The 27809-nt window shown below is 43.9% G+C and overlaps 1 protein-coding gene and 1 pseudogene across 3 annotated transcripts in view; one reads left to right on the top strand and one right to left on the bottom strand.

The window, feature by feature from the left end:
* Window positions 1–26853, bottom strand: part of RBM25 (RNA binding motif protein 25) — a 101359-nt gene extending 74506 nt beyond the window's left edge. Inside the window, exons 1-2 of one of the 3 annotated variants that reach the window (XM_006170507.3) lie at window positions 26780–26853; window positions 1703–1898 (exon numbers count right to left, since the gene is read on the bottom strand). The gene's annotated coding sequence lies outside the window, so the exon portion shown is untranslated. The remainder of the gene's footprint in view (window positions 1–1702; window positions 1899–26779) is intronic. The other 2 variants (XM_027769111.1, XM_014585022.2) reach the window with 2 other exon arrangements.
* On the top strand, window positions 10588–10933 carry LOC102496440 (60S ribosomal protein L37 pseudogene; annotated as a pseudogene).
* Window positions 26854–27809: the final 956 nt, after the last annotated feature.

Below are 27809 nucleotides of genomic sequence, written 5' to 3'. Positions count from 1 at the left end.
GAAAGAAAAACAAAAGGAAAAAACTACTTTTGAAAGTAGTACCATGAAATCTGGTAACTCCAAGAATACAGATTATGTAATAAAAATGCCATTGTCACCTAATTGGTTAACAAAAGTGTCCAGTATGGTTATCATATTTAAATTCCCAACTATCTAGTGTAGGTTTACTATTCCCTTTTTACAGATAAAGAGGCTAACTTAATTTGTCCACTATAAATAGGTAGAAACTCAAGGGTCCTCACTATCCTGAAATTCCCAATCCAAAAGCTGTTTTCGTTGTACTGGAATGTCTCTCTAGTGATAACACACCGGTGAAAAGAAGGAAATTTACGGGATAACTTTGGTTTGTTTATAATTAAATTCAGAGTATGCTTGAAGAAATGTGAACCAGTTAGGCTTTTCCACTGAATTGAAAATTCTTAAATAATATATCAATTAATATTGACTAAACACTTATTGCATTACTCAGACACAGTACTAAGGATTTATATGTTTTTCTCAATCCTCAACCCCCAATAATCTATTAGGTATTACAACCTAGACAAACACTATCATAATCCTAACTTTATAGGTGAAGGTAAAGACCAAAGCTTTGATAAAAAGTTGAAATAATATGAACAGTACAACTTCTACTTCAATTATGAGGAATCAACTGAATGCTTTTCTAGGCCTCTGAATGATTTTGGAACTAACATTTAAAAAGATTAAAGCTCCTAAGACAATATGGCAATTGTTTACACACTACTGCCAACCAACTACCTAATACACGGTACTTTACAAGACAGCAATCTGGTGCAAGAGAAGTCCAATCTTTTCCTTTTGGTCTGCTCCACTCTGCCACGTATCGAAATGGCATTTCCATGGCAATATAAATCCATATTACATAACTTCAAAATACTCTTCAAATTCCTAGATCTATTGTGAAAAATGCATCTAAAAAAATAATACTAAAGAGCAAAGATGGGTGAGAAAGAAGTTAACAGATTTTTATGTGAAGCTTCCTAATCGCCTAGAATGAATGGAAATAGTTTATACTGCATCCTCCAATGCGGAAAGAGGGTAGAACGAACGACAATGCTCAGAACCTTAAATAAGAAAGTCGGGAGGGTGCTTAAAAAGGTGGTGGAGGGGAGGTGGGCATTAGCTAAACTCAAGAGGGGTGGGGCCCAGTTTACTTGGCGGCGGGCTCCAGATGACCAAAAAGGAAGGGAAAGAATCCGTTGGTGGACAGCACCCCACTAAAACGGGTGGTGCAGGCTGGCTTCAAGGCAGAGCCTGGAGTGAGTGTGTTCTAGGCCTGGAAAATCTACTGTGCGGGTTCGCGGGCTCGGTTAAGAAAGGGGCCTCAGGGCAGGACTCCCACAGGCGCCGACCGATCGTTTTGTAGCTAACGTTGAGCCCAGGAAGCCCCCATGGCGAACACGGAGAGGAAAAGGGGAAAAGTGGGCGACAATGCGAGGAAGAAAGCTCAGCCTTTCTGCGGAGGTCCGCCCGCCACAGGCTCCGGCTGGGCCCACTGGCTTTCTTTTTTAAGACCTGAGAGAAGCGGAGAAAGCCAAGCCTCGTGCCCGTCCCCTCCCCTACCTCAACCCCTCCGCACTTCTTCCCCACCCCGGCCCTAGGCCACCCCAGCTTTTCCTCCACTCTCAGCCGAGGTACCCAGTCTCCCGCTGTCCACACGCGTTCAGACGCGTGAACTCACCCGCCGCTGAGGAAACGGTACTGTCTTCGCGCCCTTCCGGACTCCGGGTTACGAGTGGGCTCCACCGGTTCGAGGTTTCTGCGCGCCGCTCGCCCAGGAAACTGGTTCCAAAGCGCCTACTCGCACAGGCCGCAAACACAGCCGCGCTGCGCGGGGAGCTTCTGGAGGTCTTCCTCTTGCCCGGCATGCACTGCGGCTGGGGGCGTGGAGCGGAGAACCATAGAGAAGAAAGTATATAGACAACCCCCACTGCCGGTTCTGACTCACCACACAGAAACGAAGGATCATAGAGAAGGAGCGCCTATCAGAGACTAGAAAGGCTCGAGCTGCAAATTACGACCTACCCTGCCATTTTTGATTGGAGCTGATTGAATCTTATGACTATGCGACGCCATCTTGAGGTCAAGGTTCCGGCTGGTCATGGCGGGCGGGTGTTAGAGAGGCCCTCTCACTTTTCCCTGTTTGTTTTGGGGGGATTCTAACATTGGTCTCTAAATCCATTGAAGTTAGACGAACTGATAACTGGGCCCAACCTAGAGCCTCAGGAGAAATCCCAGGTGCTAATTTTTATTTAGAAAACTTTTTAAAATAATGATTCATTTGATTTTATGTATCATTATTATTTATATATATACTATATATCATTATTATTTGCTACAGGGCACGCGAGCTCATCAGAGAAAGTGATAAAAGCCAGCCGCCAGGTCTGGGGCTCAATCCGTGGAAGATTATGTGGGAGTCCAGAACCCCAACCAACAGGTCACCTGCTTGCCCAGGAAACTACTCTTGATATCAAGAAATAACCAACAGAAGCTGTGGTTTTTTTCATCTATTTACTTTTATTACTGTTTTTAAAGTTTGTTATAGGGCACCTGTGCAGAGAGGTGAAGTGAGCGAGCCAATCACCAGGTGGGCTATATGTGAATCCAGCGCCTTTACCACCATGCCACCTGCTGCCCCAAGTTCTTCCTTTTAAAAAAAGGGCATCCATAGGAGCTTACCTGTGGGTAGGGCTGAAGAGGTGGCTAGAAGATGTTTGATATGTTAAAAAGACTGTAAGACTTTTTTTTTTAATAAGAATTATTTATTTTGGGGACCAGCAGATGGCATCAGGGTTACATCACTGGACGTCCACATAGTCTACCATAATTTGAGTCCTGGACCCGTCAGCTTAAAACTCAGTGCCATGTGTGCGTGTCCAAAATCCCAGTAGGAGGGGGCCCAGCACCAGCATGGACTCCCATGTGGCCAACCGTGGTTGGAGTCCTGAACCTGGTGGCTTGCTTTCTCACTTTCTCTCTAGTAAAATTAAATGAGCGAAATAAAGTTAAATAAAGTAATTCTTTTTATTTAAAGAATTTTTTATTTAATTTTATTTATTCATTCATTTATTTTAATTTAATCAGAGAGAGAGAGAGAAAGCGAGAAAGGAAGCCATCAGGTCTGAGACTCGAACTGTGGCCAGCCATATGGGAGTGTCCAGCGCCTTAACCACCATACCACCAGCTGGTCCCAAATAAATTAATTCTTAAAAAAAATCCCGGGAACCAGCAGTTAACGGAATGGACCTGTCACTGGATTTCCACGTAGTTGACTGCGGTTCACGTCCCGGACCCGGTGGCTTAGAACTCACGCCAGGCACGTGTGCGTGCGTGCGTGCGTGCGTGCCCAAGATCCCGAGAGGAGAATGGAGAAGGGATTGCGGTGTGACCATCCCCCCTGGGGGGTGATTTCTCGCTTTCTATCTCTCTGTCTCTGTCTGTCTGTCTGGCGAGCGCACGCACCCTATAGTGAAAACCTCTCAAGAAAAAACAAAAAAAATTCCTGCACCAACAGTTGGCATAATGGCTATGTCGCTGGACTCCAAGGTAAGTTGACCATGGTTCGGGTCCTGGACCCAGTGGCTTTAACTCACACTGGGCATGTGTGCATGTGTGCCCAAGATCCTGAGAGTAGAATAGAGGAGAAGGGATTGCAGTATGGCCATCCCTACTGGGAGGTGATTTCTCACTTTCTGTCTCTGTCTCTCTCTGTCTGGCAAGTGCATGTGCCCTATAGCAAAAATAAACCTCTCCCCCCCAAAAAGAGAAAAATCCTAACAGGAGAATGGAGGAATACCTCAGAGGGGGTGACTTTCTTTCTGTTTCTGTCTCTGGTGAGCAAACACACCCTGTAGCAAAATCTCTCTAAAATAAAAAATATATATATTTAATTGTTTCCTTGCTATAGTCATTAGAGAGACAGAGAGAAGGAAAGTGAGAAATCAAGCCACCAGGTCAAGGACTCAAACTGCAGTCAGCCATGTGTGAGTCCAGCACTTTAACCACCTGCTGGGCCCAAATCACAAAGGACCAGCAGTTGGCTTACTGGCTATGTCACTGGACTTCTACCTAGTCAACCGTGGTTCAAGTCCCGGACTGGTGGCTTTAACTCACACCGGTGCCTGCGGGTGGCCCAAGATCCCGAGAGGAAAATGGAGGAGAAGGGATTGCAGCATGCCCTGACCCCCCAGGGGGTGATATCTCGCTTTCTGTCTTTCTGGCAAGCACACTCACCCTAAAGCACAAATCTCTCTTAAAAAAAAAAAAAAAAAAAAACCTTAAAGAGACCAGCAGGTGGCATGATGGTTATATCACTGGACTCCCACATAGTCAACTGTGGTTCAAGTCCCAGACCCCATGGCTTCAAACTCATGATGGGCGTGTGTGTGTGTGTGTGTGTACCCAAGGAGAATAGAGGAAAAGGGATTGCAGTGTGGCCATTGCCTTATTTTAATTTGACCAGAGAGGGACAGAGCGAGAAAGAGAGAATGAGAAAGCAAGCCACCAGGTCCAGGACTCAAACTGTGGTTGGCCATGTGGGAGTCCAACTCTGTTAACCAAGCTACCTACCAGCCCCATCTCATGCAAACGCACCTGGCTTGTTTTTCAAGCCACCAGGTCCAGTACTCTACCTACTTAGCCATATGGGATCCAGCCACCTTGACCTCTGTACCACCTGCTGGCTCCTATCTATCTTTTAATCACCTCATGCCATAATCCCCTTACTTTTTCTTTTTTCTTTTTCTTTTAGAGAGGTTTATGGTAAAGGGCACATGTGTTTGCCAGAGAGACAGTGAGACAAAAAGTAAGACATCACCCCCCTAAGGAGATGGCCACACTACAATCCCTTCTCCTCCAGTCTCTTGAGATTTTTGGCACACATGCACACGTGCCCTGCAGGAGTTTCAAACCACCGGGTCCCGACTCAAATTATGGCCAACTACAATGAAATCCAGTGACATAACCATTGCACCATCTGCTGGTACTGCCATAATACCCTTTCTCTAGTTCTCTAGTTCCTCAGGATCCTGTAAGCCCACACATATATCTGGCACATTTTCAAGTTGACTTGGAGCCAAACCCACAGACAGCCATATGGCTTCCATAATTCCAGAGCACCTGTATTACTTCTATGTTAAAGTGACTGGACCATGATTTCTTTTCATAATTTCTACCTTCTAATTGATTGTCTTTATTTGGAGGCAACATTCTCCAGGGTTCCTTTAATTGTTTGTTCATAGTTTCTTCTAGCTCTTTGAGTATTTTTTGTTTTTGTTTTTTTTGCTACAGGGTGCATGCTCTCACCAGAGCAACACAAGAGAGGAAAAGAGGGAGAGGAAGAGAGAGAGATTGAGAAATCACCCCTGGGAGGATGCCTACACCACAATCCCTTTTCTTCTACTTTCTTCTGGGATTTTGGGCATGCGTGCACTCAGGCCCAGCATGATTCTCAAGCTGTCAGGTCTGGAACTCAAACTGCGAAGCTGGCCATGTGGGATCCAGCACCTTCATCTCCACGCCACCTCCTGGCCCTTTAGCATATGTAGAGCCAGCCAGAATCATGGGCTACCTAGCATGTTCAGGTTGACCCACCATGTGAATACAGAGCCTTCCCACATGGTCCAGCATCACACAACATCTCCCTGACTACCTGTGCCACTGCAGTTGAGCTGTCTTTGAGCATATTTAAGAGTTGGTTTAAAATGTTTGTCCTGAGCCAGCAGGTGGTGTGGTGGTTAAGGGAGCTGGATCCCACATCAACAATCCCGTAGTATGAGTCCTGTACCCAATATCTTGAAACTCACGCTGGGCACATGTGCATGCATACCCAAAATCTCGAGTGAAGGATGGAGGAAAAGGTATTGCAGTATGGCGAGCACACGTGCCTTATAGCAAAAACTTAAAAAAAAGTTTGTTTAGTAAATCAAATGTCTGGTCTCCTCAAGGACACTTCCTATTAATTTCTTATTTTTCTATAAATAAAACATATATTCTTGGTTCTTCACATATCTTGTCATTTTTTTAATTGAAAAGTAGACTTTTTAAAAATTTATTTGTTTATTTTTAATCTGACCAGAGAGGGACACAGCGAAAGTTAGAGAGAGAGAGAGGAGACTGCTCCTGCCATGAATGCAGGCTGTATTCAAGGTCACTGCTGCGCTGGGGAGCAACTCATGGTCCAGTGAAGAGCAGAGAGAGGGGGGGGGGGAGTGAGAAAGCAAGTCACCAAGTCTGGGATTCGAACCATGGTCAGCCTTGTGAGAGTCCAGTGCCCTTAACCACCACGCCACCTGCCGGTCCCACTTCTTGTAACTTTTGACAGCATGAGAAGTATACTAAGCAGCCTGACTTCACTTGTCATTCAAACAAAATTGGTTGTCATTGAGATCACAAAACTGCACTTGTAAATATCACATTTTTTTAAAAAAATTATTAATTTTATTTTTTTGTTCACTTATTTTAATTTGACCAGAGAGAGACACACACAGAGAGAGAGAAAGTGAGAAAGCAAGCCACTAGGTTCAGGACTCAAACTGTGGTCAGCCATGTGGGAGTGTCCAGCAATGCTACCTGCTGGTCCCTAAATATCACATATTTACAAGTCTGTTTTTTCATATAATTTTAAGTTCAACTAAGAAACTTTGCCAAGTTGTGCAGCAAAAACTAATTTTCAAAACTATTCAGTGTTTCATAATAGTGATTGAAAGTGGGGCCAGCAGGTGGTGTGGTGATTAAGGGCGATGGACTCCCACAGGACTGACCTTGATTAGAGTCCCAGACCTGGTGGCTTGCTTTCTCACTTTCCCTTTCTCTCTTGTTATGTTCATCTCTGGTCAAATTAAAATAAATATAAAGTTAATAAAATAATTCTTTTAAAAAGTAGTGATCAGGACCAGCAGATGGTGTAATGGCTACGTCACGAGACTCCGATACAGTGGACTGCGGTTCAGGTCCTGGACCCGTTGGCTTAAACTCATGCCAGGCGCATGTACGTGCATTCCCAAGACTTTGAGAGGAGAATGGAGGAGATGGGATTGCAGTGTGGCCATCCCCCGGGGGGTGGGGTGGGGGGGTGATTTCTTACTTTCTGTCTTTCTGGCGAGCGCACATGCCGTAATAGAATAAAACCTCACACACACACACACAAAAGTAGTGATTTAGAGTAGTTCTTACAACCATTTAAAAAATGTAAAAATCATTCTTAGTTTGTGGGCCATGGAAAAATGTAGCATGCAACTTGCTGACTCCTCGTATAGACAAAATGATCTTTGTGGTTCCTCCTGCTGCTAAATATTAAAATTAATCTATATAAATCAACCTTTCACCCAAATCCACCCAGACATACTTCTTCAGCTATTATTTTTTTTTTTGAGAGGTTTTTGCTATAGGGCACGTGCGCTCACCAGACAGACAGACAGAGACATAGAGACAGAAAGCGAGAAATCACCCCCCAGGGGGGATGGTCACGCCGCAATCCCTTCTCCTCCATTCTCCTCTCGGGAACTTGGGCACGCACGCACACGCGCCCGGCATGAGTTTTAAGCCACCAGGTCCAGGACGCGAACCGCGGTCAACTACATGGGAGTCCAGTGACATAGCCATTACGCTAACTGCTGGTTCCCCTTCAGCTATTCTCTAGGGACTGTTTGCTATGTTTTTCAAGTAAAGAGTTAAATTATATAAAAAAAATTTTTTTAACTGTTTCTTAAAGATTTTTGCCCCAGGGCGTGTGTGCGCACCAGAGAGAGAGAAGAGACAATTGAGAGGGAAAGTGAGAAATTGCTCCCCAGGTGGGATTTTCCTCCATTCTCCTCGTAGAACCTTGGGCACACAAATACATGTGCCCGGCATGATTTTCAAGCTACTGCATATGGTCCTTGAATCACAGCAGGCCATCTGGGAGTCCAGCAACATAATCATTATGCCATCTGCTGGCCCCCCAAAAAATCATCTTAAAAAAAATTTTCTGCTATAAGGGTGCATATTGCTCACTAGAGACAGAGAGGGAACGGGAGAAGTCACCCTCTGGGGGGATGGCCACGCAACAGTCGCTTTTGTCCTCCGTTTTCCTCTCAGGATTTTGGGCATACACACACATGCACCTGGCATGTTTTCCAAGCCACCAGGTAGGGACTCGGCAGACGGCCATGTGAGATCTAGTTCCTTAACCACTATGCAGCACATTGATCCCTAAAAAAACTAATCTTTTTGATGCATTTTACAATAAAGGGCATCCTGAAGAATTTGTTTCTAGTATCTTCCAAGGGATTCATTTTTTTTTTTTTTGGAGAGGTTTTCGCTATAGGACGCGTGCGCTCGCCAGACAGAGACATAGAGACAGAAAGCGAGAAATCACCCCCCAGGGGGGATGGTCACGCCGCAATCCCTTCTCCTCCATTCTCCTTTCCGGATCTTGGGCACGCACGCACGCACACGTGCCCGGCGTGAGTTTCAAGCCACCGGGTCCGAGACGCGAACTGCGGTCAACTACGTGGGAGTCCAGCGACATAGCCATTACGCTAACTGCTGGTTCCCCAAGGGATTCATTTTAAGGTCATTTTTTTTTGCATGCCAAAGGGAAGGCAGCTGGTTTGAGGCTCTTCAGCTCTTGCCTCATCTAGCTCTAGACTTCTCCCTTCTTGGCTGCACACTAGAATCACCTGGGAACCTTTGGGAAAACCCAAAGCCCCAGTCAAACAAATAAAAACCAAAGAAATGATGCCAGGCCCAATAAATCAGAATATGTATGAGTAGAGGCTGGATTTCAGTATTTATTTTTCTGTTTTTCTTGTTCTAGAAAGATTTTTGCTGTAAGACACATGCACTCACCAGACAGACAGAGACACAAAATGTGAGAAATCACCCCCTAGGAGAGATGGTCACGCCACGGTCCCTTCTTCTCCATTTTATTCTCAGGGACTTGGGCACGCACACACACGCATCCAGCATGTTTCAAGCCACTGAGTCCAGGACTGAAACTACTGTTGACTATGTGGGAGTCCAGCAATGTAACCATTACACCATCTACTGGTCCCAGGACTCAGTATTTATTTATTTATTTGAAAAGATTTATTTAATTTTATTTATTATTATTATTTTTTAATTTGACCAGAGAGAAAGAGAAAGGGAAGGCAAGAAAGCATACCACCAGGTCCAGGACTCCAACTGCAGTCAGCCACATAGGAGTCCAGTGCCTTCACTACCACACCACCTGTTGGCCCTGGATTTTAGTGTTTAAAGAAATTAAAGGACCAGCAGATGGCATAATGCCTATGTCGCTGACTCCCATGTAGTCGACCACAGTTTGAGTCCCAGACCCAGTGGCTTAAACTCACCCCAGGCGCATGTGTGTGGATGCCCAAGATCGCGAGAGGAGAATGGAGAAGGGATTGTGGCGTGGCCATCCCCCCAGGGGGTGATTTCTTGCTTTCAGTCTCTCTCTTTCTTTGTGGCGCGCGCACCTGCCCTATAGCAAAAACCTCTCCAAAAAAAGAAAAAGATTTATTAATTTTATTTATTATTATTTTAATTTGTGATAGGGCGCATGTGCTCACCAGAGAGAGAGAGAAAGTGAGAAAGCAAGCTACCAGTTCTGGGACTTGAACTGTTGTTGGCCATGTGAGAGTTCAGCACCTTAGCTATCTTGCTACCCACTGGCCCCCACCACAAAATTTTTTTTTAAAGAATAATTTTATTGGAGCCAGCAGTTAGTGTAATGGCTATGTTGCTGGACTCCCATGTAGTCGACCATGGTTCGAATCCCAGACCCAGTGGCTTAAACTCACGCCGGGTGCATGTGCATGCATGTCCAAGATCCCGAGAGAATGGAGGAGAAGAGATTATGGCGTGGCCATACCCACTGGGGGGTGATTTCTCTCTTTCTGTCTCTGTCTCTCTTTGTCTTTCTGGCGAGCGCACGCGCCCAGTAGCAAAAATCTATATAAAAAAGAAAAGAATAATTTTATTGGGACCAGCAGGTGGCATGGTGGTTGAGACAGAGAGAAAGGAGGACAGTGAGAAGGCAAGCTGCCAGGTCCAGTACTTGAACTGTGGTCAACCATGTGGGAGTCCAACACCTTTAGCCACCATGCTACCTGCTGGCCCCTAAGAGGTTTTTACCTTAAGGTGTGTGTGCTTGACAGAGAGAGAGAGAGAGAGAGAGAGAATGAGAGATCTCCCCCCAGGAGGGATGGCCATGCTGCAATCCCTTCTCCTCCATTCTCCTCTTGGGATCTTGGGCATGCATGCACACATGCCTGGCATGAGTTTAAGCCACCATTTCTGGGACTCGAATCTCAATTGACTACATGGGAGTCCAGTGACGTAACCATTATGCCAGCTACTGGTCCCTGAAAAATTTAAATAAGAGCTATCAAAATATGTATTCAAGGGACCAGCAGGTGGTGTGGTGGTTAAGGTGCTAGACAATCCCACGTGGCTGACCATGGTTCAAATCCCAGACCTGGTGGCTTGCTTTCTCACTTTCCCTCTCTCTCTCTGTGTCTTTCTCTGGTCAAATTAAAATAAAATGAATGAAGCTCTTGTCTCAGCCACAGAAGTGAGATGACGAAGGGAATGTCATCGTTTGGGAAGCGTTGCAATAAGCCGCACATGTTGTGCCGCCACTGTGGTTCTAAGGCCCCCTATCACCTTCAGAAGTTGACCTGTGGCAGATGTGGCTACCCTGCAAAGCGCAAGAGAAAGTATAACTGGAGTGCCAAGGCTAAAAGACGCAATACCACTGGGACTGGTCGAATGAGGCACCTAAAAATTGTATACCGCAGATTCAGGCATGGATTCCGTGAAGGAACAACACCCAAACCCAAGAGAGCAGCTGTTGCGGCATCCAGTTCATCTTAAGGATTTCAACGATTAGTCAGGCAATAAATGTTCTCGGTTAAAAAAAAAATAATAAAAAAATAAAAAAATAAAAAAAATAAAATGAATGAATAAATAAAATTAAAGCCAATAATTCTTTTAAAAAAATGTATTTCAAAAGGTTAAAAACTTGGGAACCAGCAGTTAGCGTAATGGCTATGTCGCTGGACTCCCACGTAGTCGACCGCGGTTCGTGTCCCGGACCCGGTGGCTTTAAACTCACGCCAGGCGCGTGTGCGTGCGTGCCCAAGATCCCGAGAGGAGAAGGGATTGCGGCGTGACCATCCACCCTGGGGGGTGATTTCTCTTTCTCGCTTTCTGTCTCTATGTCTCTCTCTGTCTGTCTGGTGAGCGCACCCGCCCTACAGTGAAAATCTCTCCCCCTCCCCAAAAAAAGAAAAAGGTTAAAAACTTGACTCATTCACAGGGCCAGCAGGTGGCATGGTGGTTGAGGTGCTAGACTCCCACATGGCTGACTGTGATTCAAGTCCTGGATCTAATAATGGCTTGCTTGCGCTCTCTCTCTCTCTTTCTCTCTATCTCTCTGATCAAATTAAAATAATAATAATAGGTAAAATTAAATAAGTGATTATTTTAAAAAACTTAACTCATTCAAATATGTAATGAAGATGTATTGGGCCAGCAGATGATGGAGCAGATACGTCACTGGACTCCCACATGGCTTACTGTAGTTCGGGTCCCAGACCTGGAAGCTTGAAACTCATGCTGGATGTGTAAGCATACATAAATATGTGTCCAAAATGCAGGGAGGGGAAGGAATTGTGGCATGGCCATCCCTGCTAGGGGGTGATTTCTCACTTTCCCCTCTCACTGTCTCTGTCTCTCTCTCTCTGGTGAGTGTATGCACCATAAGGCAAAAACATCTACAGAAAAAAAATGTAGAACATGTGTCAAAGATTTATTTAACTCAGTAATAAATAAAAAGCAGGTCAATGAAGATGGTTCAAAGAGCATTCGAAAACAGATTTGTAGTCAGATAGGGAAGGAATGCTAAAATGAATTTGCTGAGTTAGATAGAAAACAGAATAATGTACTACAAAATAAAACTGTATGTTTGTTATGATTTGAATGTGTCCCTGAGTTCACGTGTTGAAACTCAATCTCCAGTGTAACAGTGTTAGGAGGTGGGGCCTAATAAGCAGAGCCCTCCAGAGTTGATTAATGTCTTTATCACAAGAATGGATTAATTATCAAAAGAATGAGTTGTTATAAAAAGAATCTGCCCAGGAACCAGCAGTTAGCGTAATGGCTATGTCGCTGGACTCCCACATAGTCGACTGTGGTTCACGTCCCGGACACGGTGGCTTAAAACTCACGCCGGGCGCGTGTGCGTGCGTGCCCAAGATCCCGAGAGGAGAATGGAGGAGAAGGGATTGCAGCGTGGCCATCCCCCGCGCACGCGCCCTATGGTGAAAACCTCTCAGAAAAAAAACAAAGAATCTGCCCTGGGGTCAGCAGATGGCATGGTTATGTCACTGGACTCCCACCGTTCAAGTCCCAGACCCGGTGACTTCAGACTCACACTGAGCATGTACACATGCATGATCCCAGGAGAAGATCCCAGGAGAAGAATGGAGGAAGAGGGATTGCAGCATGGCCATCCCTCCGGGCGGGCGATCACTCATTATCTCTGTCTATCTGTCTCTCTCTGGCAAGCACACATCTTAAGGTAAAAACCTCTTAAAAGGTGGGGCCAGCAGGTGGTTAAAGGCACTGGATTCCCACATGACTGACTAGACATAGCAGCTTGCTTTCTCGCTTTCCCTTTCTCTCTCTCTCTCTGTCTGGTCAAATTATAAAGATAATAATAATAACAAAATGGAAATAAATAATTATTAGGACAGAGGAACAACCTCCTAAAAGAAAAGAAAAAAAAAAAAGGATCTACCCTTCCTTTCCGGTCTTTCAAATGCTTGCTTCTACTTTGAACTTCCTGCCATGAAAGGACCCTCATCAGATATAATAAGCACTATGTTGTTGGACTTTGCAATGCCCAAAACGATAAGAAATAAACTTCTTTATAAGATACATGGCGTGCGGGGCCAGCAGGTGGCATGGTGGTTAAGGGCGCTAGACTCCCACATGGCCAACCGTGGTTTGAGTCCTGGACCTGGTGGCTTGCTTTCTCACTTTCTCGCTCTCCCTCTCTCACTCTCACGCTGTCCATCTCTGGTCAAATTAAAATAAATAAATAAAGTTAAATAAAACAATTCTTTAAAAAAAATACATAGTCTGTGGAGTTCTGCTACAACAACAGAAAATGAACTAAGATAAATCTTTAGGAAATTTTTTCTTGGGACCAGAAGGTGGAGTAATGGTTACATTTCTGGACTCTCATGTAGCCGATCACGGTTTGTGTCCTGGACCTGGTGGCTTAAAACTCACAACGGGCTTGTGTGTGTGTGTGTGTGTGTGTGTGTGTGTGCCCGCGCGCGCGCGTGGGGGGGGGCCCAAAATCCAGAGAGAAGACTAGCGGAGAAGGGATTGCAGCATGGTCATCCCCCCAGGGGTTCCCTCTCTGTCTTTCTGGTGAGTGCACTCACCCTATAGCAAAAATCACTCTTAAATTTTTTTTTTCTGGGGCTGGCACAGGTGGCACTGAGGTTAAGGCTGCTGGACTCCCACATGGCTGACCACAGTTCGAGTCCCAGATCTGGCAGTTTTCTTTTTCACTTTCCTTCTCTCCCTGTCTCTCTCTGGTCAACTTCAATAAAATAAAATAAAATAATGACAATGAGTAAAATTTTTAAAAATTACATATAAAAAATTTCCTTGCTTTCTCACTTTCCCTCTCTCATTGTATCTCTATGGTCAAATTAAAAATAAATAAAATTAAGTAAATAATTTGTTTAGGATTAGTTTATTTAACTTTATAAATCCATTTATTTATTTGTCTTAATTTGACCAAAGAGGGACAGAGTGAGAGGGAGAGAGTGAGAGAGAGAAAGCTGCCAAGTCTGGGACTGGAACCACAGTCGGCCATATGGGAGTCCAGCACACTTAGCCTCCATGCCACCTGCCAATCCCCTTTTTTATTTTTTGCTACAGGACATGTGCATTCTCCAGAGAGAGACAGAGCAAGAAAGAGGAAAAGTGATAAATCATTCATCCCCAGGGTGGATGGCCACGCTGCAGTCCCTTCTCTATTCTCCTCTCAGGGTTTTGGGCACTCATGCACATGCACCTGGTGTGATTTTCAAGCCACACGGTCGACCACATGGGATCCAGAGCCTTAACCTCATACCATCTGCTGGCCCAATCTTTAATTTTCTGATATCAGATATGTTCTAGATTTTGATCAAACTTGCTCATCCCTTGCAGAGGGTAAGAACTACTTCATTGACCTTTGAAGTCTTTGTTTCTATAAAGTTAATTATTTGCTGGTATATTTGGATGAGGTCTGATAAATGATTCACCTATTGAAGCAGAGCTTGGTTTCATACAATTGGATACCCGGCCACATTAAGATTTAGATCGAGGGGAACCAGCAGTTAGCATAATGGCTACGTCCCTGGACTCCCACGTAGTCGACCATGGTTCACGTCCCAGATCCGGTGGCTTAAAACTCACGCCGGGTGCGTGTGCGTGTGTGCCCAAGATCCCGAGAGGAGAATGGAGGAGAAGGGATTGCGGCGTGACCATCCCCCCGGGGGTACTTTCTCGCTTTCTGTCTCTATGTCTCTAACTGTCTGTCTGGCGAACACCTTATAGTGAAAACCTCTACCAAAAAAAAAAAAGATTTAGATCAGGGGGCAGCAGGTGGCATGGTGGTTGAGGCACTGGACTCCCACATGGCTGACTGCAATTTGAGTCTCAGACTTGCTTTTTCATTTTCCTTCTCTTTCTCTCTCATGAATGCATGTGCCCTATGGCAAATTAAAATAATAATACTAATAAATAAAATGAAATAAATAATTCTTTTGTTTTTGGAGAAGTTTTTGCTATAGGGCACATGTGCTTGCATGAAGACAGAGACAGACAGAAAGCGAGAAATCACCCTCCCAGGGGGATGGCCACGCCACAATCCCTTCTCCTCCATTCTCTTCTTGGGATCTTGGGCATGTACACACACATTCCTGGTATGAGTTTGAGCCTCTGTGTCTGGAACTTGAACCACAGTTTACTTCATGAGAGTCAAGCAACATAGCCATTATGCCAACTACTTGTCTCAGTTTTTTCTTTTCTTTCTTTCTTTTTTATTTAAGAGATTTTTTTTCTATAGGACACATGCGCTCGCCGGAAAGGCAGAGAGATACAGAGGGACAGAAAGCGAGAAATCATCCTGGCGATGCTAAAGTCCCTTCTCCTCCAGTATCCTCATGGGATTTTGGGCATTCATGCATACATGCTTGGTGTGTTTCAAGCCGCTGGGTCCAGTCAGCCACGGCTGACTACGCAGAAATCCAGCGACATAATCATTATACCATCTGCTGGTCCCAATACCGTTAGTTTCACTTCATCATTGAGCTTTCTCTTCCTTCCCTCTTTCCTTCCTTTCTCCTTCTCTCTCTTTCTCTCCCCCTTCACTCTTTTCTTCCTTCCTACCCTCCCTTCTTTCCTCTTTTCTTCCTACTGCTCCATAGCTCTCTCACTTTCCTATTTGTACTAGGCAGTACTTAAGTATAATGTTGAACAGATGTGGTTAGAGCAGATATGATGCTTTTTTTCTGAGTCAAATTTGAGGGGAGTGTGTAGATATGTGTGGGGGTGGCATTAATCTATCATTTTTTCTTTTTAGAGGTTTTTGCCTTAGGGCATGTACATTCGCCAGAGCGAGAGAGACAGTGAGAAGGAAAGTGAGAACTCACTACCCCAGGGGAATGGCCATGCCACAATCCCTTCTCCATTGTCCTCCTAGGATCTTGGGCATGCATGCCGAAGCACCCAGTGTGATTTCAAGCTACCAGGGCCCAGAATTGGAAGTGCGATCAGTCATGTGGGAGTCCAGTAACATAACCACTAAGCCATTTGCTGGTCCATAATGTATCATTTTTATATTTACCATTCAGTTTGATATTAGCCATAGATTTTGTTGTACCTATCCTTTATGAGATTGAGGAAATTTTCTCCTAATTTGCTCTGAAAATTTTCACCAATGGGGACTAGCAGTTCATGTAATGGCTGTGTCGTTGGACTCCCATGTAGTTGACAGCAGTTCGAGTCCTGGAGCTGGTGACTTAAACTCACGCTGGGCACATGTCCGTGTGTACCCAAGATCCTGAGAGGAGAATGGAGGGAAGAGATTGTGATACGGCCATCCTACCTGGGATGGTGATATCTTGCTTTCTGTCTCTCTGTCTCTCTCTGTCTTTCTGGTGAGCGCGTGTGCCTTATAACAAAAACCTCTCATAAAAAATTTTTTTTGATGAATGAAAGTGAATTTTTTATAGTTTTTTTAAAAAAGAATTATTTGGGCTAGCAGCTGGCATGGTGGTTGGGGCACTGAACTCCCACATGGGCAACCACAGTTTGCTTTCTCACTTTCTCTCTTTCACTCTCTCTCTCTCTGATCAAATTAAATAAATAAATAAATAGTTAAGTAAAATAATTCTTTAAAAAATAATTATTAATTATTAATTATTATTATTTTTGCATGAGTTTTTCCAGAGAGAGAGCCTGCTCAAATATATATGCCTTTGAATTCCTCTAGTTTGTTTTTCATTTCAGTTATTGTACTTTTCACCTTCAGGATTTCTTTTTGGTTTCTTTTTATTTATTTTTTTAATCTCTTTACTGATATTTCCATTTTATTCATATATATATATACATATATATATTATATATATATACATATATATACATATATATACATATTATATATATACATATATATATAATATGTATATGTATGTATATATATTATACAAATATTGGATCGTTGGGAAAGTCATGACATATTTTTCTAGGCAAAATTAGGTTGTTGGGGGACCAGCAGGTGGCATGGTGGTCAAGGTGCTGGACACTCCCATGTGGCTGACCAGGGTTCAAGTCCTGAATCTGGTGGCTTGCTTTCTCACTTCCTCTCTCCCTCACTCTCACCCTCTGTCTCTTTCTGGTCAAATTAAAAAATAAGTGAATGAATAAATAAAATACAATAAATAATTATAAAAAAAATTAGGTTGTTGGTGACTTTTCCGATGACCTAATAGACGAGTACAAGACATAAGAATTGTTCCAAGCATACTTATCAAGTGAAGATTCTGCAACTACCACCCAAGTACAGAGCAGAATTCTGCCAACGCTGAGATGCACGTCATGTGCCCTGATTACACTGGCTTCTGCCTGAGCTAACCATTAGCCTGACGGTTCCTTTTGGTAATATGGCTCATTATGTGTATGGTTCGAACATCTGTCCTCTCCTGAACTCACGTTGAAAATCCCCACTGTAACAGTATTAAGCGATGGGGCCAAATAAGAGGTGATTAGGTCATAAGGGCTTCACTCTTATGAATGGATTAACACATTCATGCTTTAGTGGATTAATAGGTTATGGCAAGAGTGGGTTGTTATTAAATCAGCCCTTTCTTGCTCTCTTACACACACTAGCTTGCCCATCTGCCATATTATGATACATTAAAAAGGCCCTCATTAGATATAACACAGATGCCAGGGCCAAGCCCATGGACTTCCCAGCCTCCAAACCTGTAAGAAACAAAAACTTTTTTTTATAAATCACCCAATCTTTGTGTATATTATAACAACAGAAAATGACTGAGGCACAGGGCAAAACATTTTTTTGCTGAAAATAACAAAAAAAATTGGCAAAATATTGAAAAGTCAACAAAGAGATAGGAATTAGCAGACCCAAATGTTGGCGAAGGCAGGATGCAGAAAATGAGGAGAGCAATGATGTCGCTTTTACCCTGGAGGTAGGTTCCTTACTTGGTGAATTCAATTTTGTTTTTCTAGGCCTTATGGGGCAAGTGGGACAGAACACAAAGACAAGGGATTCGTGGACATGGAAAATCTAAATCTAGGAACTCAAGGGCTATGATTTTAGTAAGGGTGAACAGAAAGTAAACGTATTCCCACCCAACAGATAGGAATAAAGCAATCTTTGAGTTTGTGGATATGTGTGGGGGTGGCACTGAATCCATAAGCCAGCCCTCCCAGGATATACAGCCCAAATATACATCTCCTGCTCCTCTTCGCCCCTCAAAGCTCAAACAGGAAATTTAGTTAGAAGCAGTCCTTTTTTGCAGAAGCAAAGGCAAATCCTCTCTAGAGGAATGAACTTTTGTTCTGGTTCTCAGAGTACTCCTACAAATAATTTTCTCTTTTTTTTTCTTTTAAAAAATTATTTTATTTTATGGGACCAGCAGGTGGCGTGGTGGTTAAGGTGCTGGACAGTCCCACATGACCGACCAGGGTTCAAATCCTGGACCTGGTGGCTTGCTTTCTTACTTTCTTCTCTCTCTGGTTAAATTAAAATGAATGAATGAATGAATGAATGAATGAATAAATATTTTTAAAAATTATTTTATTTTATTTAACTTTATTGATTTACTTATTTTAATTTGAATAGAGAGGACAGAGAGAGAGAGAGAAAGTGAGAAAGCAAGCCGCCAGATTCGGGACTTGAACCACAGTCAGCCATGTGAGTCTACTGCCCCTAACCACCATGCCCACCTGCTGGTCCCTTCTTTTTTTTTTTAAAGGATTATTTTAGGGGACCAGCAGGGGGGGTAGGGATTAAGGGGCTGGCACATGGTTGACCACGGTTCAAGTCCTGGACCTGGCAGCTTCCTTTCTCACTTTCCCTCTGTCTCTGCCTTTTTCTGGTCAAATTAAAATAAATGAATGAATAAATAAAGTTAAATAAAATAACTCTTAAAAAAAGGATTATTTTGGGGACCAGCAGTTAGCGTAATGGCTATGTCACTGGACTCCCACGTAGCCCACCGTGGTTTGCGTCCCGGACCTGGTGGCTTAAAACTCACGCCAGGCTCGTGTGTGTGCGTGCCCAAGATCCCGAGAGGAGAATGGAGGAGAAAGAATTGCCGCGTGACCATCCCCTCTGGGGGGTGATTTCTCACTTTCTATCTCTCTGTCTCTCTCTGGTCTGTCTGACGAGCGCACGCACCCTATAGCAAAAACCTCTCAAAAAAAAAGGATTATTTTATTTACATTAATTTATTTATTTACTTATTAATTGGTTGATTGATTGATTGATTTGCCCAGAGAGGGACAGAGCAAGAGAGAGAGAGAAAAAGAAAGTGAGAAAGAAAGCCAACAGGTCCAAGACTCAAACCACAGTCAATCATGTGAGAGTCCAACACCCCTAATCACCGTGCCACCTGCTAGTACCCCTACAAATAATTTTCTAAGGAAAATGTGCATATAGTAAAAAATGACCAAATACACAAAGAATGAGAATGAGCAAAAACAACTGATAAGAGGAACAAATCTGGGGGGCAGTAGGTGGTGCAGTGGTTACAGTGCTGGATTCCCACATGGTCAAGCAGGGTTTGAGTCCTAGACCTGGCGACTTGAAAATCATGATGGGCATGTGTGTGTCCAAAATCCTGAGGGGAGAATGGAGCAGAAGGGACGTGGCCATCCCCATTTGGGAGGTGGAGAGTGATTTCTTACTGTCCCTCTCTCTGTCTTTCCAGTGAGTGCATGCGCCCTATGGCAAAAACCAACCAAAAAAAAAAGGGACAAATCTGAAAATTCCAATGATCTAGTCTAAAAAAATGAGTAAAATAGTTATTTTCCATTATTAATTGACATATTGCACTTACAAAGTAAGTAATTTCAAGAGTACAAAAGTGTTTAAATGAAGCCTTTTATTTCTCACTCTAGATACACTTTTTTTCAGAGAGATTTTTGTTACAAAGTATGTATGCTCGCTGGAGACACAGAGAGACAGAGGGACAGAAAGCACACAATCAACCCCCAGGCGCTGGCCACGCTGCAGTCCCTTCTTCTCCATTCTTCTCTCATAATCTTGGTCACACATACACATGTCCGACACGAATTTTAAGTCACTGGGTCAGGGACTTAAATCTCAGTTGATTACATGGTCCAGTGAGTCCAGTGACATAATCATTACATCATCTGCTGATCTCTAGTTACACTCTTTACAGATAATTCTTTTCTTTTTTTTTTTTGGAGAGGTTTTTGCTATAGGGCGTGTGCGCTTGCCAGAAAGACAAAGACAGAGAGACAGAAAGTGAGAAATCACCCCCCAGAGGGGATATCCACACTGCAATCCCTTCTCCTCCATTCTCCTCTCGGGATCTTGAGCACACACACACACACGTGCCTGGCGTAAGTTTAAGCCACCGGGTCCGAGACTCAAACCGTGGTCAACTACATGGAAGTTCAGCGACATAGCCATTATGCTAACTGCTGATCCCTCTTTACAGATAACTCTTTTCCAATTTTAGGAGTTCTTCTATAGGTCAACATTATAACTTTTTTTTTTTTTGAGAGATTTTTGCTATAGAGGGTTTGTGCTCACAAGAGAGACAGAGAGACAGAGAGACTGAAAGCAAGAAATCATCCCCCAGGGGTTGGCCTCGCTGCAGTCCTTTCTCCTCCACTCTTCTTCCGATATCTTAGGCACACATGCACATGTGCCCGGCATGAGTTTCAAGCCACTGGGTCCAGGACTCGAACCACGGGCAGCCATGTTGGAACCCAGCAATGTAACTGCTACACCATCTACTGGCATCAGAGGTTACTATTATACCTTTAAAAAATATTTCAAAGGCTGGATGGTGAATGTGACACTGCAAGGCTGGTTCACATGGAAAGAAACACGTCTGGACCCTCCCTGAATATCCTGTGCACACATGTGTCATGATTGGGGGCTCCTAAGTTGTGTGGACAATGACATTAGATCCTGTTGGGAATACTGTCTCTCTCTCTCTTTTTTTTTTTTTTTTTGGAGAGATTTTTGCTGTTGGGCACATACGCTCACCAGAGAGACAGAAAATGAGAAATCACCAACCAACACGGGGGGATGTCCGTGCCTCAGTCCTTTCTCCTCCATTCTCCTCTCGGGATTTTGGGCACATATGCCCAGCGTGAATTTTAAGCCGCTGGGTCCAGGTGAACTGCGGTCGACTCCATGGGAGTCCAGTGACGTAACCCTTACACCATTCACTGGTCCCTCTCTGTCTCTCTCTTACTCATAAAAAAAATAGTCTTTTTAAAAAATTATTTATTTATCTTCTTTTTTAAAGTTTGCTATAGGTCATGTGTACTCAACAGAGTTAGAGAGAGAAGGGGGAAATTTGAAAGCAAGCCACTGGGTCCAGGACTCGAATCACAATCAGCTATGTGAGGGTCCAGTGCCTTAACCGACATGCCACCTGCTGGCCCCAATGCTCTTTTTTTTTTTTTTTTAAAGAATTATTTATTTAATTCTATGTATCATTATTATCATCATTATTATTATTTTGGAGAGGTTTTTGCTATAGGGTGCGTGCACTCACCAGAGAGACAGAAAGCAAGAAATCACCCCCCGGAGGGATGGCCACACTGTAATCCCTTCTCCTCCATTCTCCTCTTGGGATCTTGGGCATGCATGCACGTGCGCCCAGCAGCATGAGTTTAAGCCATGGGGTCTGGGACTCGAACCATAGTCGACTACATGGGAGTACAGCGACATAGTCATTACGCCAACTGCTGGTCCCATTATTATTTTTTATTTAAAACATTTTAAACTTTGTTTATTTCTTCTTCTTCTTCTCATTATTATTATTATTTGACCAGAGAGGGATAGAGTAAAAGAGAGATAGAGAGAAAGAGAGAAAGTGAGAAAGCAAGCTGCTAGGTTTGGGACTGAAACTATAGTCGGCCATGTTGGAGTCCAGCGTCCTTAACCACTATGCAGCCTGCTGGCCCCATTATTACTTTTTAAATTTGCTATAGGACATGTGCACTCATCAGAGAGAGACAGAGAGTGAGAGAGAGAGAGAGAAAATAAGAAAGCAAGCTACAAAGTTTGGGCCTTGAGCTACAGTCAGCCATGTGGGAGTCTAATGCCTTAACCACCATGCCACCTGCTGGTATATTTATACTCATATTTTTATAAATACAAAAGATGCTGGACTAGCCAGCTGGTGTGGTAGTTAAGGTAGCTGGTTCTTTTTGTTGTTGCTAGAATTATTTTATTATTTAACTTTATTTATCCATTTATTTATTTTCATTTGACCAGAGAGTGAGAGAGAGAGAGAGAGAGAGAGAGAGCGAGCGAGCATGAGAAAGTAAGCCGCCACATCTGGGACTCGAACCGTGGTCGGCCATGTGGGAGTCCAGCGCCCTTAACTACCGTGCCACCTGCTGGTCCAGGTAGCTGGTTCTTACATGGCCAACTGCACAGTTGGAGTCAGGACCTGGTGGCCTGAAAGACAAGTCAGGTACATGTAAGTATATATGTAATATATATATATATATGTATATATACATACATACATGTAATATGCATTAAAAATGCATTGATGGGGACCAGTAGTTGGTATAATGGCTATATCGCTGGACTCCCATGTGGTAGACCGCGGTTTGAGTCCTGGACCCAGTGGCTTAAACTCATACCAGGCGCATGTGCGTGTGTGCCCAAGTTCCTGAGAGGAGAAAGGAGGAGAAAGGACTGCAGCATGGCCATCCCCCCTGGCGGGTGATTTCTCAGTTTCTGTCTCTCTCTGTCTCTCCTGTCTTTCTGGTGAACACATGCGCCCTACAACAAAAGCCTCCCCCACCCCCCAATAAAAGTGCATTGATGACTTTAACAATTATTCATTAACGGTTGTTCCTGTGCTATAGTAAAGTGCTTACCTCCTTTTTCTTTTTTTAAAATTAGTTAGAGGGGGGCACAGCAGGTGGCATGGTGGTTAAGGGCATTGGATTCCCACATGACCGAACTGCAGTTTAAGTCCCAGACCTGGTGGCTTGCTTTCTCACCTTTTTTTCTCCCACTCACTCTGTTCCTCTCATGGCAAATTAAAACAAACAAACAAACAAATAAATAAATAAATAGGGACCAGCAGTTGGCGCTGAGCTCCCATATAGTCAACTGCGGTTCGAGTCCCAGACCCAGTGGCTTAAAGTCACACTGGGCGCGTGTGTGTGCGTGCTTAAGATCCTGAGAGGAGAATGGAGGAGAAGGGATTGTGGAATGGCCATCCCCCCCGGGGGTGTGTGTGTGTGTGTGATTTCTCGCTTTCTGTTTCTCTCTGTCTTTCTGGTGAGCACACACGCCCTATAGTGAAAACTTTTCCAAAAAAGAAAAAAAACCTATTTTATTTAACTATTTTTTTTATAATTTTTTTTTTTTTGGAGAGGTTTTTGTTATAGGGCAAGTGCACTCGCCAGAAAGACAGAGAGAGACAGAGAGACAGAAAGTGAGAAATCACCCCCCAGCGGGGATGGCCACGCTGCAATCCCTTCTCCATTCTCCTCTTGGGATCCTGGGCATGCACACACGTGCCTGGCGTGAGTCTAAGCCACCAGGTCTGGGACTCAAACCACGGTTGACTACATGGGAATCCGTGACATAGCCATTACGCTAACTGCTGGTCCCAATAAAATAATTCTTTAAAAAAATTTTGTGTACTTGTCACAGAGAGACACAAAGACAGAAAGAGGGAGAAAGCACCCGTCCAAGGGTGCATGGTCAGGCTGCAATCCCTTCTCCACTTCTCCATCCTTCCATGATTTTGGGTATGCACACACACATGCCCACAGTGTTTTCAGCCCAAAATATTTTCCAGGATTCCATGGCCAGGTTTCAAACTACCTGACTGGCTCTGTGGGATATAGTTTACTTAACCACCTGGCCACAGGGCCAGCCTACTGTTCTTATTTTTATAATAGGAAAATAGGGGTATAAAGCGAACTAGTGAGTTTACAATAAATTATAGTGGTAGTCCTAGAAACAGAATTCTCTAGGGAGGGCTAGGAGGTAGTGTAGTGGTTAAGGTGCTGAAACTCACATGGCTGACCACATGGTTTGCCTCCAGGACCAAGAGGCCTGAAAACCATGCAGGTACATGTGCATGGGTGCCCAGAATCCCAAGAAGAGAATGGAGAAGAAAGAGATTATTGTGCGGCCACCCCCCTAGGGTGGGGGATGATTTCTCACTTTTCCTCTCTCTTTCTCTCTCTGTCTCTGTCTCTGGTGAGCTCATGTGCCATATAACAAAGAACAAAAATTTTCTAGTCAAATCCAAGACATATTATCTTTTTTTTTCCCTAAAAAATTATCTAGTTAATTTTATTTTATTTATTATTATTAGTAGTAGCAGTATTAGTATTACTGTTCTAACTTGACCAGAGAGAGACATGGAGAGAGGGGAAGTGTGCAAACAAGCTGCCAGGTCCAGGACTAGAACCACGGTTAGCCATGTAGGAGTCCAGCATTTTAACCATCAGGCTACCTGCAGGCCTCAAGATATGTTATCCTTTTTTTTTTTTTCTTTTTCTTTGAGAGGTTTTTGCTATAGCGTAGGTGTGCTCTCCTGAAAGACAGAGAGATACAGAGAGATAGAAAGCAAGAAGTCTTCCCCCCGGGGGGGATGGCCATGTCACAATCTCTTCTCCATTCTTAGGATCTTGGGCACACAGGCACTTGCCTGGTGTCAATCTAAGATGTCAGATTCAGGACTTGAACTGTGGTCAACCACGTGGGAGTCCAGGGATGTAGCCATTATGCTATCTGATGATCCCAAGATATGCTATTTTAACTTTGTTCTACAACTTCTCCCTTTCTTCCCCCTATTTCTAAATAAATGAAGTTTTGTTTGTTTGTTTTTGTTTTTAATTTTTGCCATAGGGTATGTATACTTGCTGGAGAGAAACAGAGAGAGAGAGAAAGCATCCCTCAGGGAGGATCACCATACCAAAATCCCCTCTCCTACATTCTAGGATTTTCTTTCTTTTACTCTCTTTCTTTCTTTCTGTCACAAGGCATGTGTTCTCATTGGAGAGAGACAGAGAGAGGGAAAGTGAGAAATTGCCCCCTCCAGGTGGGATGGCCATGCTGCAAACTCTATAGCAAAGAACAGAAAGAACAAACCATTCTCCTCTTGAGATTTTGGGCATGAACACATGCACAAGTGTCTACTGTGTTTCAATCCACCAGGTCCAGGACTCAAACCACCTTAGGCCATGTGAAAATCCTACACCTTAATCACCATTTTACCTGCTCTCTCTACTCTGGGAATTTTTGCACGTATCAGGCACGTTTTTATTTTATTTTATTTTATTTTTTTTAGATTTTTTTGCTACAAGGGTGCGTCGCTCGCCAGAAAGACTGAGAGAGACAGAGAGACAGAAAGTGAGAAATTATCCCCCAGGGGAGATGGCCACGCTGCAATCCCTTCTCCTCCACTGTCCTCTCAGGATCTTGGCACCCACGCACATGTGCCCGGCATGAGTTTAAGCCACCGGGTCTGGGACTCGAACCGCAGTCGACTACATGGGAGTCCAGCAACATAGCCATTATACCAACTGCTGGTCCCTCTGGCACATTTTTCAAGCTGACAGTTCTGTGACTTGAACCACACAGTCAAGACACTATGTGGGATCCAGCCACATTAATTACCACACCCCTGGCTGGCCCTAAATCAATAACTTTTTTTTTTTTTAAGATAGATTTTTGCTATAAGATATTTGTACTTGGTGGAGAGACAGATAGACAGAGAAATCACACGGGGGAGTGGGGGGGTAAGGCCACACCACAATTCCTTTCCCTCCATTCTCCTCTAGGGATCATGGGCTCCTATCATGAGTTTCAAGCCACTGGGTCCAGACCATGGTTGACTATGTGGGAGTCCAGTGTCATAATCATCATGCCATCTGCTGGTCCCAAATGATGGGGTTTTAAAAACATAATTATTTATTTAACTTATGATTATTATTATTTAAAAATTTTGGCTACAAGGCATGCACGCTCATGAGAGAGAGAGACAGAGAAAGGCACCAGGTTCGGGACTGGAACCACGGTTAACCATGTGGGAGTCCAGTGCCTTAATCACCTCGCCACATGGTGGCCCCTGAAATAAAAAAATATATATTAATTTAATTTATTACGAATTTTTTTTTTTTTAGAGAGAGAGATTTTTGTTATAGGGTACGTGTGCTCACCAGAGAGAGAGTAAGATAGAAAGTGAGAAATCACCTCCCCGGGGTGATGGCCATGCCACAATCCCTTCTCTTCCATTCTCCTCTCAGGATCTTGGGCACACACGCACACGTATCCAGTGCCAATTTCAAGCCTTCGGGTCTGGGACTTGAACTGTGGTCAGCCATCTGGGAGTCCAGCAATGCAACCACTATGCAATCTGCTGGTCCCATTATTATGATTATTTACTAGTAAATAAAATAATCATAATCATGGGAGACAGAGAGAGAGAAAGAAAGAGGGAACGTGGAAAAGCAAGCTCTTCGTTCCTTAGATAGGGACTCAAATCATGGTATAGAATCCAGCTTTGGAACCACCAAGCCAGCAGTTATACAGTATGTGTGTATTTATTAATATTCTGGTTTTTGATACATATAAGAGTTCTCCGTAATGTGAATTTAGTCTGTTGGCTTTCTTTCTAGCCTTGAATACATTTTCAGCAATATAATCTTCATACCTGGCTTATTCATTATTATGTAGATTTGTTTTTCCTATTAGTTTAATTATGTCCCTTGAATCATAAAGTGAAAATGTTCTGTAATTCAAGAGTCTTGTCTTAGCTTTGTCAATAATTTGCTGTGTAACTCTGGCAAGTCACTTAACTTTAGTTTTTTTTCCCTGGTTAACAATTATCAACATAGAATCAGAACATTAGTATTGGCAGAGGCCTCAGAAATCGCACAGTTTAATTTCTTCATTTTAGATAGGGCTCATGTGACTTACCTCAGCCACCTACGATAATCAAGCACTTTTCTAGACCAAGTATCCAGTCTTCAATCTCACAGAGCATTGCTCTTTTCCTTAATATCAGGCTCTCTCTGTGTTATTCTAAGGAAGGATGAAAAACAAAAAAAGTGAAAGTAAACAAACAGAAGGCCATTTAAAAAAAAGTCAATGTTAACCATTAGCTTGCACTGTAGCCTGAAAGGTTATCTGAAAATGTACCCCGGTCTAACTTAAAGACAATTTAAAATTCAAAAGTTCTTAAACAGTATAAGGAAAAGTCAGAAAAAGGCAGGAAAAACAATTAATGATTAGCCTGGAGTGTACTGTCCAGGACAAAATAAAACTCTTAAGAGTACTAAATTTATATTCTCCTGTGAATTCTTCGTGGTCTATACCAGGGGAAATTGGGAAGTGGAGACATTTCTGAGGAACTGGTGTGCAAAAATTGTTACTCGATACCAAATTATTTGCCTCCCCATTTTCTACTTGGACTAAACATTATTACATTAGTTCTCCAATTTAGCGCCATTCCTTTCCAGGCCCCCTACCCAAAACAACAGGCTGAAACCAGTCTTAGCGAAAACTCCAAGTCCCGAAATGCTCGGTGGCGGGTCTCCACCGCCTCCTGGGAAGAGTATCCTCTTTGGAACTGGGAGTTGTAGTCATTCAGTGTCTTCACTTCCGGGATGTGAGGCCAGGACGTGCAGGTGAGAACTACATGTCCCAGGAGGCAGTGCGCACCCTTTCCCCGCCCACGCCGGCGTTAAACTCCACCCCTCCCGCTCCTCCCTCCCTGGGCTGCACCGCTCACGCCTTCCTGTTAGTCTGAGCTGGGAGAAGTTCACTCCGATCAGCTGATCCCAACTGACAACAGGAGAGGAGGAAGCCCGGGAGGCAACGAAGGAGGAGGGGAGGTGGAGACGGAGATGAGGATGGATCCACCGGTGCCCTAAGAACAGCCCCCGCCCCCACAGCGTCCCACGGCCCCCGGACGCCTTCTCGCCGCGGCCCGGCCTCCCCCGTGCGG

Source organism: Tupaia chinensis, unplaced genomic scaffold (genome assembly GCF_000334495.1).
Source record: "Tupaia chinensis unplaced genomic scaffold, TupChi_1.0 Scaffold148607_1, whole genome shotgun sequence".
In the NCBI taxonomy this organism is placed as follows: domain Eukaryota; kingdom Metazoa; phylum Chordata; class Mammalia; order Scandentia; family Tupaiidae; genus Tupaia; species Tupaia belangeri.
Note: the sequence above shows the minus strand (reverse complement) of the source record. Positions and strands in the feature narration are given on the sequence as shown.